General features: G+C 28.1%; 1 protein-coding gene across 2 annotated transcripts in view; it reads right to left on the bottom strand.

Moving 5' to 3' along the window:
* Positions 1–12,914, bottom strand: part of plx (PTB_TBC1D1_like and TBC domain-containing protein plx) — a 135,062-nt gene that overhangs the window by 95,983 nt on the left and 26,165 nt on the right. The window lies entirely within an intron of this gene.

The following is a 12,914-nucleotide window of genomic DNA, read 5'->3' as shown; positions in this document are numbered from 1 at the left end:
ATTTCTATAGAAAATTTTGTCAATATTTTATTTATATAGACAATTTTGTCAAAATTTTATTTCTATAAAAAATTTTGTCAATATTTTATTTATATAGAAAATTTTGTCAAAATTTTATTTCTATAGAAAATTTTGTCAAAATTTTATTTCTATAGAAAATTTTGTCAAAACTTTTCTTCTATAGAAAATTTTGTCAATAGTTTATTTATATAGAAAATTTTGTCAAAATTTTATTTCTATAGAAAATGTTGTCAAAATTTTATTTCTATAGAAGATTTTATCAAAATTTTATTTCTATAGAAAATATTCTCAAAACTTTATTTCTATAGAAAATTTTGTCAATATTTTATTTATATAGAAAATTTTGTCAAAATTTTATTTCTATAGAACATTTTGTCAAAATTTTATTTCTATAAAAATGTTTGTCAATATTTTATCTCTATAATTTTTGTCAAAATTTTATTTCTTTTATTTTGTCCAAATTCTATTTCTTTAAAAAATTTTGTCCAAATTTTATTTCTTTAGAAAATTTTGTCAAAATTTTATTTCTATAGAAAATTTTGTCAATATTTTATTTATATAGAAAATTTTGTCAAAATTTTATTTCTATAGAAAATTTTGTCAATATTTTATTTATATAGAAAATTTTGTCAAAATTTTATTTCTATAAAAATTTCTGTCAATATTTTATTTCTATAAAAATTGTTGTCAATATTTTATTCCTATAGAAAATTTTGTCAATATTTTATTCCTATAGAAAATTTTGTCAAAATTGTATTTCTTTTATTTTGTTCAAATTCTATTTCTTTAGAAAATTTTGTCCAAATTCTATTTATTTAGAAAATTTTCTCCAAATTCTATTTCTTTAGAAAATTTTGTCAAAATTTTATTTCTATAGAAAATTTTATCAAAATTTTATTTCTATAGAAAATTTTGTCAAAATTGTATTTCTATAGAAAATTTTGTCAAAACTTTATTTCTATAGAAAATTTTGTCAATATTTTATTTATATAGAAAATTGTGTCAGCATTTTATTTCTTATTTTATTTATTTTGTCAAAATTTTATTTCTTTTATTTTGTCCAAATTCTATTTCTTTAAAAAATGTTATCCAAATTTTATTTCTTTAGAAAATTTTGTCAAAATTTTATTTCGTTAAGAAAATTTTATTAAAAATTTATTTCTTTAAGCAAATTTTGTCAAAATTTCTCTAGATAATTTTGTCAAAATTTTAAAACATACCATAGTAAACAAGTAGTAAAAAATGTACTATTTTTTGGTAGAATTCTACCAACTGTGGCAACCGTGCTTAGGAATCGCTTGCTGCAGTTCTTAAGATCTGCCTGTGTCTTAGCGATTATTATACCCTGCGCCACACTGTGGAACAGGGTTTTATAAGTTAGTGCATATGTTTGCAACACCCATGAGATAGACACATGGTGCCTTTGGAAAAAATGCTCAGGGTGGGCTCCTGAGTCCGTCTGTTTGTCTGTGAACACATTTTTGTGATCAAAGTCTAGGTCGCAATTTTGGTCCAATCGAGCCACCGTGGTGCAATGGTTAGCATGCCCGCCTTGCATACACAAGGTCGTGGGTTCGATTCCTGCTTCGACCGAACACCAAAAAGTTTTTCAGCGGTAGATTATCCCACCTCAGTAATGCTGGTGACATTTCTGAGGGTTTCAAAGCTTCTCTAAGTGGTTTCACTGTAATGTGGAACGCCGTTCGGACTCGGCTATAAAAAGGAGGTCCCTTGTCATTGAGCTTAACATGGAATCGGGCAGCACTCAGTGATAAGAGAGAAGTTCACCAATGTGGTATCACAATGGACTGAATAGTCTAAGTGAGCCTGATACACCGGGCTGCCACCTAACCTAACCTAGTACAATCGACTTCAAATTTGGCACAAGTATGTGTTTTGGCTCAGAATAGGACCCTATTGATTTTTGAGAAGAAATCGGTACAGATTTAGATATAGCTCCCATATATATCTTTCGCCCGATATAGACTTAAATGGCCCCAGAATTAACATTCGAACTATCTATACTAAATTTGGAAAATTTTTTACTCCGATTTAGGAAAATTTTTTACTCCGATTTAGTAGAAATTTTGCACAGGGAGTACAATTTGCATTGTAGCTATGCTTGCCAAATTTGGTTGAAATCGGTTCAGATTTAGATATAGCTCCCATATATATGTTTTTCTGATTTCGACAAATATGGTCAAAATACCAACATTTTCCTTGTAAAATCGCCACTGCTTAGTCGAAAAGTTGTAAAAAGGACTCTAATTTTCCTAAACTTCTAATACATATACATATATCGAGCGATAAATCATAAATAAACTTTTGCGAAGTTTCCTTAAAATTGCTTCAGATTTAAATGTTTCCCAAATTTTTTTACTAACATTGTGTTCCACCCTAGTGCATTAGCCAACTTAAATTTTGAGTCTATAGATTTTGTAAAAGTCTATCAAATTCTGTCTAGATCGAGTGATATTTAAATGTATTTATTTGGAACAAACCTTTATATATAGCAACCAACACATTTGACGGATGTGATATGGTCTCGAAAATTTAGATATACAAAGTGGTGCAGGGTATAATATAGTCGGCCCCGCCCGACTTTAGACTTTCCTTACTTGTTTTTTTTTTTTTTTATTTTGTTTTTAGCCTTCACAAAGAAAATATGAGCTTGGGTTTTGTTCTGGCTTTATTATTTCACTTTTCGATTAGAATTATGTTACAATCTCAATACTTCCTACCATTAAACTTCTCGTCAAATTTGAGTATGTAATGTAATGTTGCACTGAGTGATTGAGTATATGTTGCTGTTGATATTTAACAGATAATTGAATGTAGAGAGCGAGAGAGCAAGGAAGTATATATTGAATTTATATGGAGTGCTATAAATTCAACATATACTCTGTCTCTTACTCTCTCTCTCTCTTCATTCAATTAACTGTTAAATACCATTATCAATATGTACTAAACTAAACAAGAGAAATAATTAGTTGTTCAATGAATGTTAATATTTAGTCATGAAATATATATGAATAAAACATAATAAATTTAAATTTAAACTCCTTGAAAATTCTTTTTTATACATAATTTTCAGACTGGCTTAATTGACCAACGCCTTCCGCCTTCTTTCCTATAGGATATATGTACAGCATTTATTTTCTATTTATTTGCAATTTTACGACTTTATTTTGTGTTTTTCTAATAATAAGTAAAGACAAAGTAATTGCATCTCATGACAATATACTTTTGCAAATTTGTTTGACAACTTAATTAGTGTAATGGATATATCTAAGAAACTTCGCAACGAACAAACAATTTATATTCGCTTCAAGACTTCAATGCTATTCCCCCATATTGTTTAACATTATTTTCCATGTCATTTATTTTTTGTTTTCTTATCCATTCACAAATCTTTGCTTGCAGAACAAGAGAATCCAATTAAGGCATATAAGAAAAGGATTTTTTTTTTATTTTTGCAATTGGGAAACAAGAAACAATGATGACAAATAATTTAAAGCTGCTTGGTAGTAAAAGTAATTGGAGAAAATATGGTCAAATTGAATAGAACAATTAAATAAAGGTTAAAAAAAAAATTTTAAATAAAATAGAAAAATATTGAACTATTGATGAAAATTTAATTTGAATAAAACAACTTTTACATAATTTCAATTCAATTATAAATTGAATAGAAATTCTTAGTAAGAGTGTAGAAAAAGGGTCAAAGAGTAGCCTGCAACAACGCCAGTAGGATAATTGTCTCCTATCCTGAGAATATCTATGCATTAATATTATACCAAACTCATTTCAATGTAGGGCGACTATAAAATTATTGACATGCAATTGTTTACAGGGTTGATTCTTTTTTTCCATTCCACAAAATGTAATAATACATTTTTATTATTTTGTCAAATACACATAATGTTATTAACCTTTCAAAAAAAAAAACAGTAACAAAAACAAAATAACCTATGTAATAACAATTTAGAAATTCTACATCATATTTATATGAATTCGCGTGACTGAAAGGTTTTAAGTAAATTCCCAAGAGTACATGACAATTGCAATTATCATTGCAATATATGGTCACTGCAATTTAATTTACATTTCTGATGATACCAAATGGAAAGAAATTCTCTAGTGTCTAGGCATTGGATAATTGCTTATGAATATGTCAATATTTATGAAAATTTTTTGCTTTATGAAGACATTATGAATCAATATTACTGATGGGTATTAAAAATGTAACATAATATATAGTCCCTCTTATAATTTATTTTGCATTCATATATTTATGTTTTTAATGTTAAATCGCGTTTATCAGAGATCATTGATGTTATCTACTCATTCGAATGTTAAATATTCATGGCTATGTTAGTAATCATTTACACTAATGAAATCATTAACTCTCTTATTCTCATTAGAGCTTATCATAGACCTTATATCATAGACCATATATACATAGATGAGCCATGGGTGTCAAACTGTGTTTGACAGTTCCGAAGATTAAGAATAAACGAGAAAAATAAGAGCACGCTTACAATCTCTTTCGTTTTGCTTTTTGTAGTTTGCCAATTTTACCCAAAATTAGAACGTTTATGATGCAACAGAGGATTTATAAATACATTAATATATTAAAAGTTCATATTTGAACAAAAAATTGTGACCAAAACCGCGAAAATACGAAATTTAATTTTGAGCAGCATTGCTCTTTACGAACAACACAAAAGCAAGTGCGCGAAAATTAATGTTTGGGACTGACTCTTTACGAAAAAATCAAAACGAAATGTCAGAAAATTAATTTTTGGAACTGACACATTGTTTTTAAAGAGAATAGTGGATCATCTATCTAAAGTCTATAGTCTATGATCATTTACACTAATGAAATCATTAACTCTCTTATTCTCATTAGAGCTTATCATAGACCTTATAATACATAGATGAGCCATGGGTGTCAAACTGTGTTTGACAGTTCCGAAGATTAAGAATAAACGAGAAAAATAAGAGCACGCTTACAATCTCTTTCGTTTTCCTTTCTGTAGTTTGCCAATTTTACACAAAATTAGAACGTTTATGATGTACCAGAGGATTTATAAATAAATTAATATATTAAAAGTTCATATTTGAACAAAAAATTGTGACCAAAACCGCGAAAATACGAAATTTAATTTTGAGCAGCATTGCTCTTTACGAACAACACAAAAGCAAGTGCGCGAAAATTAATGTTTGGGACTGACTCTTTACGAAAAAATCAAAACGAAATATCAGAAAATTAATTTTTAAAGAGAATAGTGGATCATCTATGTATTATAAGGTCTATGGAGCTTATTAACATAACTCTAATGTGTTATACATATCGGTTATGAGAGCATTAGTTTAATTCAATATCAATACTTAGAGGATTTTTCACTACGGTTGCCACAAATTGTAAATTTTTTGCGTCTTGGTAGATTGGTAGAATTCTTGATGTTTTGGTAGATTTTGTAAAATATTCCCAACTAAAAAGTACTTCACAAATTTTCTATAGAAATAATATTTTAACAACATTTTATATAGAAATAAAATTTTGACAAAATTTTTTTAAAGAAATAAAATGTTAACAAAATTTTCTATGAAAGCATTATTTTAATTCAATACTTTTTCACCACGGTTGCCACAAATTGTAAATTTTTTGCGTTTTGGTAGATTGGTAGAATTCTTGATGTTTTGGCAGATTTTGTACAATATTCCCAACTAAAAGGTACTTCATAAAATTTTCTATAGAAATAACATTTTAACAAAATTTTCTATAGAAATAAAATGTTGGTACATTTTTCTATAGAAATAAAATATTGACAAAATTTTGTTAAAGAAATAAAATTTTGACAAATTCTTTTTAAAGAAGTAAAATTTTTACAAAATTGTCTATAGAAATAAAATTTGGTATAGAAATAAAATTTTGACAAAACTTTGTGTAAAAATAAAATTTTGACAAAATTGTTTATAGAAATAAAATTTTGACAAAATTTTCTTAAAGAAATAAAATTTTGACAAAATTTTCCTATAGAAAAAAAAATTCTGAAAGAAATAAAATTTTGACATAATTTTCTATAGAAATTAAAATTTGACAAATTTTTTTATTTTGATTCAATACTTTTTCACCACGGTTGCCACAAATTGTAAATTTTTTGCATTTTGGTAGACTGGTAGAATTCTTGATGTTTTGGCAGATTTTGTACAATATTCCCAACTAAAAGGCACTTCATAAAATGTTCTATAGAAATAAAATGTTGGTACAATTTTCTATAGAAATAAAATTTTGACAAAATTATCTTAAAGAAATAAAATTTTGACAAATTCTTTTTAAAGAAGTAAAATTTTGACAAAATTGTCTATAGAAATAAAATTTGTTATAGAAATAAAATTTTGACAAAACTTTGTGTAAAAATAAAATTTTGACAAAATTGTCTATAGAAATAAAATTTTGACAAAATTTTCTTAAAGAAATAAAATTTTGACAAAATTTTCCTATAGAAAAAAAATTCTGAAAGAAATAAAATTTTGACAAAATTTTCCTATAGAAAAAAAATCTGAAAGAAATAAAATTTGACAAAATTTTCTATAGAAATAAAATTTCGACAAAATTTTCTATAGACATAAAATTTTAATAAAATTTTCTTAAAGAAATAAAATTTAGACAAACTTTTCTATAGAAAAAATATTTTGAAAAAATTTTCGTAAAGGAATAAAATTTTGACAAAATTTTCTTAACGAAATAAAATTTTGACAAAATTTTCCTCTAGCAATAAAATGTTGACAAAATTTTCTATAGAAATAAAATATTGCATAAATTTTCCTATAAAAAAAATTCTATAGGAATAAAATTTTGAAAAAACTTCTATAGAAACAAATTTTCTTAAAGAAATAAAATTTTGACAAAATTTTCCTATAGAAATATAATTTTGACAAAATTTTGCTATAGAAAAAAATTTCGACAAAATTTTCTATGGAAGTAAGACTTTGACAAATATTTCCTAAAGAACTAAAATTTTGACAAAATTTTCTTAAATAAATAATATTTTGACAAAATTTCTTAAAGAAATTAAATTTTGACAAATTCTTTTTAAAGAAATAAAATTTTGACATTTTCTTAAAGAAATAAAATTTTGACAAATTTTCTATAGAAATAAAATTTTAACAAAATTTTATGTAGAAATAAATTTTTGACAAAATTTTCCATAGTAATACATTTTTTACAAAATTTTTTTAAAGAAATAAAATTAAAAAAACAAAATGTCTATAGAAATACAATTTTGACAAAATTGTCTATAGAAATGATATTTTGACAAAATTTTCTTAAAGAAATAAAATTTTAACAAAATTTTCTTAAAGAAATAAAATTTTAACAAAATTTTCTATAGAAATAAAATTTCGGCAAAATTTTCTATAGACATAAGTTTTTAATAAAATTTTCTTAAAGAAATAAAATTTTAACAAAATGTTCTATAGAAATATAATTTCGGCAAAATTTTCTATAGATATAAGTTTTTAATAAAATTTTCTTAAAGAAATAAAATTTAGACAAAATTTTCTATAGAAATAAAATGTTGACAAAATTTGCCTCTAGAAATAAAATTTTGAAATTTTTTAAAGAAATAAAATTTTGACAAAAAAAAATCTACAGAAATAAAATTTTGATAAAATTTTCTTAAAGAAATAAATCTTTGACAAAATCTTCTTAAAGAAATAAAATTTTGACAAAATTTTCTATATATGTAAATAAAGTTTTGACAAAATTTTCTATAGAAATAAAATTTTGACAAAATTTTCTGAAAGATATAAAATTTTGAAAAAAATTTCTTAAGGAAATAGAATTTTGACAAAACTTTCTTAAAGAAATAAAATTTTGAAAAATTTTTCTAAGGAAATAGAATTTTGACAAAACTTTCTTAAAGAAATAAAATTTTTAAAATTTTTTCTTAAGGAAATAGAATTTTGATAAAATTTTCTTAATGAAATAAAACTTTCACAAAATTCTCTTAACGAAATAAAATTTTCACACAATTTTCTTAACGAAATAAAATTTTGACAAAATTTTCTTAACGAAGTAAAATTTTGAAAAGTTTCCTATAGAAATAAAATGTTGACAACATTTTCTTAAAGAAATAAAATTTTGACAAAATTTTCTATAGAAATAAAATTTTGACAAAATTTTCTATAGAAATTAAATTTTGACAAAATTTTCTGTAGAAATTAAATTTTGACAAAATTTTTAATAGAAAAAAATTGTACAAAATTTGCTATAGAATTAAAACTTTGACAAACTTTTCTATAGAAATACAATTTTGAGAAAATTTTCTAAAGAAATAAAATTTTGACAAAATTTTCTTAAAGAAATAACACTTTAACAAAATTTTCTATAGAAATAAAATTTTTAAGAGAATTTTCGATTTTCCCAACCCATAGAATTTCATGGCCTAATTGTATGGTCCTTCGAGTCCATGCTTCAACATCACACTGCAACTCAAACACAACATTGATGGCATTTAAGTGTAGCGTTTTGTTTTGCTTTAGTTTTACGCTAAACGAAGCACATTAACCATGTTAAAAAACTAATTGTCCAAGGATTTGGAACAATAATGGCAACAAATATCATCCTTGGTATGGCCACACCACACCGCTAACCCCCTCACCAAAGAGAAAACTCCTAAGGGCCACTAAAAAAAATTGTGCTTTACCATTTAACCAAGTGTAGAAGACTGGTTGTTGGGGACTGGTTGCAAATAATATCTGGTCCAATACAAGTGGAGACCTGGTCCTAGTGGAGCACCCCCCTGTGTATAGGAAAGGACAAATACTATGATAGCCAAGAAGTAAGAATAAATGGAATCTTGATTCATATTAAAACTAAGAAAATAATCTGATCACAACCTGTGAGGGAAGAATGATGAACAAAAATTGTAAGACCAAGGTAAAGGAAAGCATTGGTATCTTTGTCAGTTGCATTTGCAAAGGATTAAAACAATTACAAATAATGCAATTATACCTGCAGGACAATAAAACCAACACTTTTCTTAGTATCCCCTGAAACAAAATCTAGTTGACGAAGTGTAAAATGTGATGATGAATTTGATAAATACAAAAGAAAGGCGTAAATCTCTTATAGTGAGTGACAAGAAAAACAAAGAAAACAATAATATCTTGTAATAGCTTTAGTTATGTCCACTTAGGGCTATGCTTAAAGTAATGGAGGAAGAATAGACCAAGGATTTCAACAAAAAATATTAAAAGTGTCAGTGAGCGGATCGATTCAAAAAATTTTTTGTCAAAATTTTTCCCATCACCAGTGTTACATGCGAAAAATTCCAGAGCTCTATGTTAGATGCTCCGGTTGAATTAATGCCTCAAAAAGCAGTCATTGATCCCATAGTGGAATGTCCAAAACCTATTTCGTAATATTTTCAATGGATAACTGTCCACAGCCGACTAGAATAAATTCTATTGACTCGTTCCCTGTGAAGTATACTAAGAAAACGAGCACTAATAGAAATCGTGAATCCAAATCCAAAATCGTGAACGGATGGTAACAAAATGAAACCGGAAACGTTCAAGAAAAATTAAAACTGAATGTTCACGATTTTTTCCACAGGCCTTCAAGATTTCAAGAACGGCTTTCGATTTTCTTTGGCCTGAAAAGTCTAAAATATTCGTAGACGTTCTTATGGCAACTCCGTTGGTGATGCAATGCGTTAAGGCGACTGTTAGCGCATATCGTGCAGACAATCCAGGTTCGAGAATTTTGTTTAACTAACGACATGTATGCACGGTTGCCACTGTTGGTAGAATTCCAGCAACTACTTCAAAAATTTCAAAAATTTTTTAAAAATTTTATATAAAAAATGACAAAATTTTCTAAAGGAAAAAAAAAGATTGACATTTTTTTTAGAAATTAAAATTTTCAGACAATTTTCTATAGAAATAAAATTTTGAGAAAATTTTCTATAGAAATAAAATTAACAAAAATTCTATAGAAATAAAAATTTGATAAAATTTTCTTAAAGAAAAAAAATTTAGACTTTTTTAGAAAAACATTTTGAAAAAAATATCTACAGAAAAAAAAAACATTTTGAGAAAATTTTCTGAAGAAATAAAATTTTGAGAGAAACTTCTATCGAAATAAAATTAAAACAAAAAATCTATAGAAATAATAATTTGATAAAATTTTCTATAGAAAAACAAATTGAGAAAATTTCTTTAGAAATCAATATTTTGTTTAGAAATAAAATTTTGAGAAAATTTTCTATAGAAATGTGATTTTGAGAAAATTTTCGGTAGAAATAAACTTTTAAGAAAAGTTTCTATAGAAATCAAATATTGACAAAATTTTCTAAAGAAATAAAATGTTGACAAAATTTTTATAGAAATAAAATATTGACAAAATTTTCTATAGAAATAAAATATTGAGAAAAATTTCTCTAGAAATAACATTTTGACAAAAGTTTCCTATAGAAATAAAATTTTGACAAAATTTTCCTTTAGAAATAAAATTTTGACAAAAGTTTCTATAGAAATAACATTTTGACAAAATTTGTTATGGAAATAATATTTTGCAAAATAAGATTTTCTTGTTTGGTAGTTTTTTTGGTAAAAATTTCATCCAATTTTGTTAGATTATTTTTGGCTCGAATGGCAACCGCGGTCAGAATACCACACTCGGCAGCTATGACCACCTCAGGTATACGTTCATTACTTCCACCGTCTGCCCTTTTATTCTCCATTACACCCACCGTCTGCTCATTATCCTTTGATAGTTCGTCATATTTCATGTTTCCATCCATTCTTCCAACATCTTCAATCTCATCGCAGCCATAGGAGCTTCGATTTTATCTGAATCTCTATAGGCCTTAAGTCCGGTATTGTCTCCAGGATGTGTGTTGATGTAGTTTTTATTGGCTCAGTTATACCAATATGTCCGTTGGCCCGTTGTAAAATTTCTATGTTGTACTTTTTCTCTTCATTGATGTCCACCAGACTAACGACAGGTATGTCACGATTGGCCTTATCACGTTCTCAAAACGTTATGGTTACGGATTTATAAAAAAAAAATCCGCTACCGTGACTCCAACCTGGATTCTCTCCTTCATATGCGTTAACAAGCGCCTTAGCCCACTGCACCACCAATGGAGTTGCGATAAGAACATCTAACTAATATTTTAAGATTTTTCAAAAAAACAAAAGCCGTGAACGAAACCACCGTGAACGCCCGTGCACGAAACCATGAAAATTCTATTTTGATTTTTCGTGAACGTTTCCGTTTCATTTTGTTACCGTGCGTTCACGATTTTCGAACTTAATTTTGTTCTATTAGTATAGTCAAACTCCAATAAAATCGTTGGAAACTCGAAAACGACCATAGACTAACGCAAATCTCACAACGAAATGGCTGAACATTACAATATTCACCTAAAATGGATGCCTGGCCCCAGGAACATACATGAGAGTAACGAAGCGGAACTTCAGCCGTCGAGAAGTTTAGATAAAATTCTGCAAATGGCGTGTTTGTGTATCGCAGTACAATATTCAGCTAATATGGATGCCTGGCCACAAGAACATACCAGAGAACGGGGAAGGCGGTGAGCAAGCAAGGCTAGGAACTAACTTACATATTCCAGGGGAACTAGAATCTGTTCATATGCCACAGGCTTTAGATTACTGACAGACGGACTTGGAAAATAACCATATAAAATTTCCGCTACCGTGCACCATTGACGGAGTTGTCATAAGAACGTCTAACAAATATTTTAAGACTTTCCTTGGCCAAAAAAGCAACGAAAGCAGTTCATGAAACCGTGAACATTCTGTTTTCATTTTTCGTGAACGTTTCCGTTTCATTTTGTTACCGTCCGTTCACGATTTGCAAACGTAATGTTTTCTATTAGTGTAGTCAAACTGCTATTAAATCCTTGGAATCTATATCCTCAACTCGAAAACGACCATAGCCTACCGCAAATCCCTAAACGAGATGGCTGAACACTACAATATTCACCTAAAATGGATGTCTGGCCACAGGAACTTACCTGAGAGCAGCGAAGCGGGTGAGTCAGCCAGAACTTCAGCCTTCGACAGGTTTAGATAAAGTTCTGCGAATTGCGTGTTTGTGTATCTCAGACGCAAATCTCCCAACGAGATGGCTGAACAGTACAATATTCACCTAATATAGATGTCTGGCCACAGGAACATACTAAAGAACGGGGAAGCCGGTGAGTAAGCAAGGCTAGAAACCACCTTACATATTCCAGGGGAACTAGTTAGAATCGGTCCATATGCCACAGGCTTTAGATTAAATTCCCGCTACCGTGACTCGAACCTGAATTGTCTGCTCCATACGCGTTAACTGTCGCCTTAGCACATTGCGCCATCGACGGAGTTGGCATAAGAACGTCTAACGAATATTTGAAGACTTTTCAAAAGAAAAACGAAAGCCGTGGACGAAACCGTGAACGCCCGTGCACAAAACCCTGAACATTCCGTTTCGATTTTTCTTGAACGTTTCCGTTTCATTTTGTTACCGTCCGTTCACAATTTTGGAACGTAATTATTTTTTTTTTTAATGTAGTCCTGCAATTAAACCCTTAGGTTAGGTTAGTTGGCAGCCCGATGTATCAGGCTCACTTAGACTATTCAGTCCATTGTGATACCACATCGGTGAACTTCTCTCTTATCACTGCCATGCCATGTTAAGCTCAATGACAAAAAGGAGGTCCTTTTTATAGCCGAGTTCGAACGGCGTTCCACATTGCAGTGAAACCACCTAGAGAAGCTTTGAAACCCTCAGAAATGTCACCAGCATTACTGAGGTGGGATAATCCACCGATGAAAAACTTTTTGTTGTTCGGTCGAAGCAGGAATCGAACCAA

The sequence above is a fragment of the Haematobia irritans genome, chromosome 1 (genome assembly GCF_050003625.1).
Source record: "Haematobia irritans isolate KBUSLIRL chromosome 1, ASM5000362v1, whole genome shotgun sequence".
NCBI classification, from domain to species: domain Eukaryota; kingdom Metazoa; phylum Arthropoda; class Insecta; order Diptera; family Muscidae; genus Haematobia; species Haematobia irritans.
Note: the sequence above shows the minus strand (reverse complement) of the source record. Positions and strands in the feature narration are given on the sequence as shown.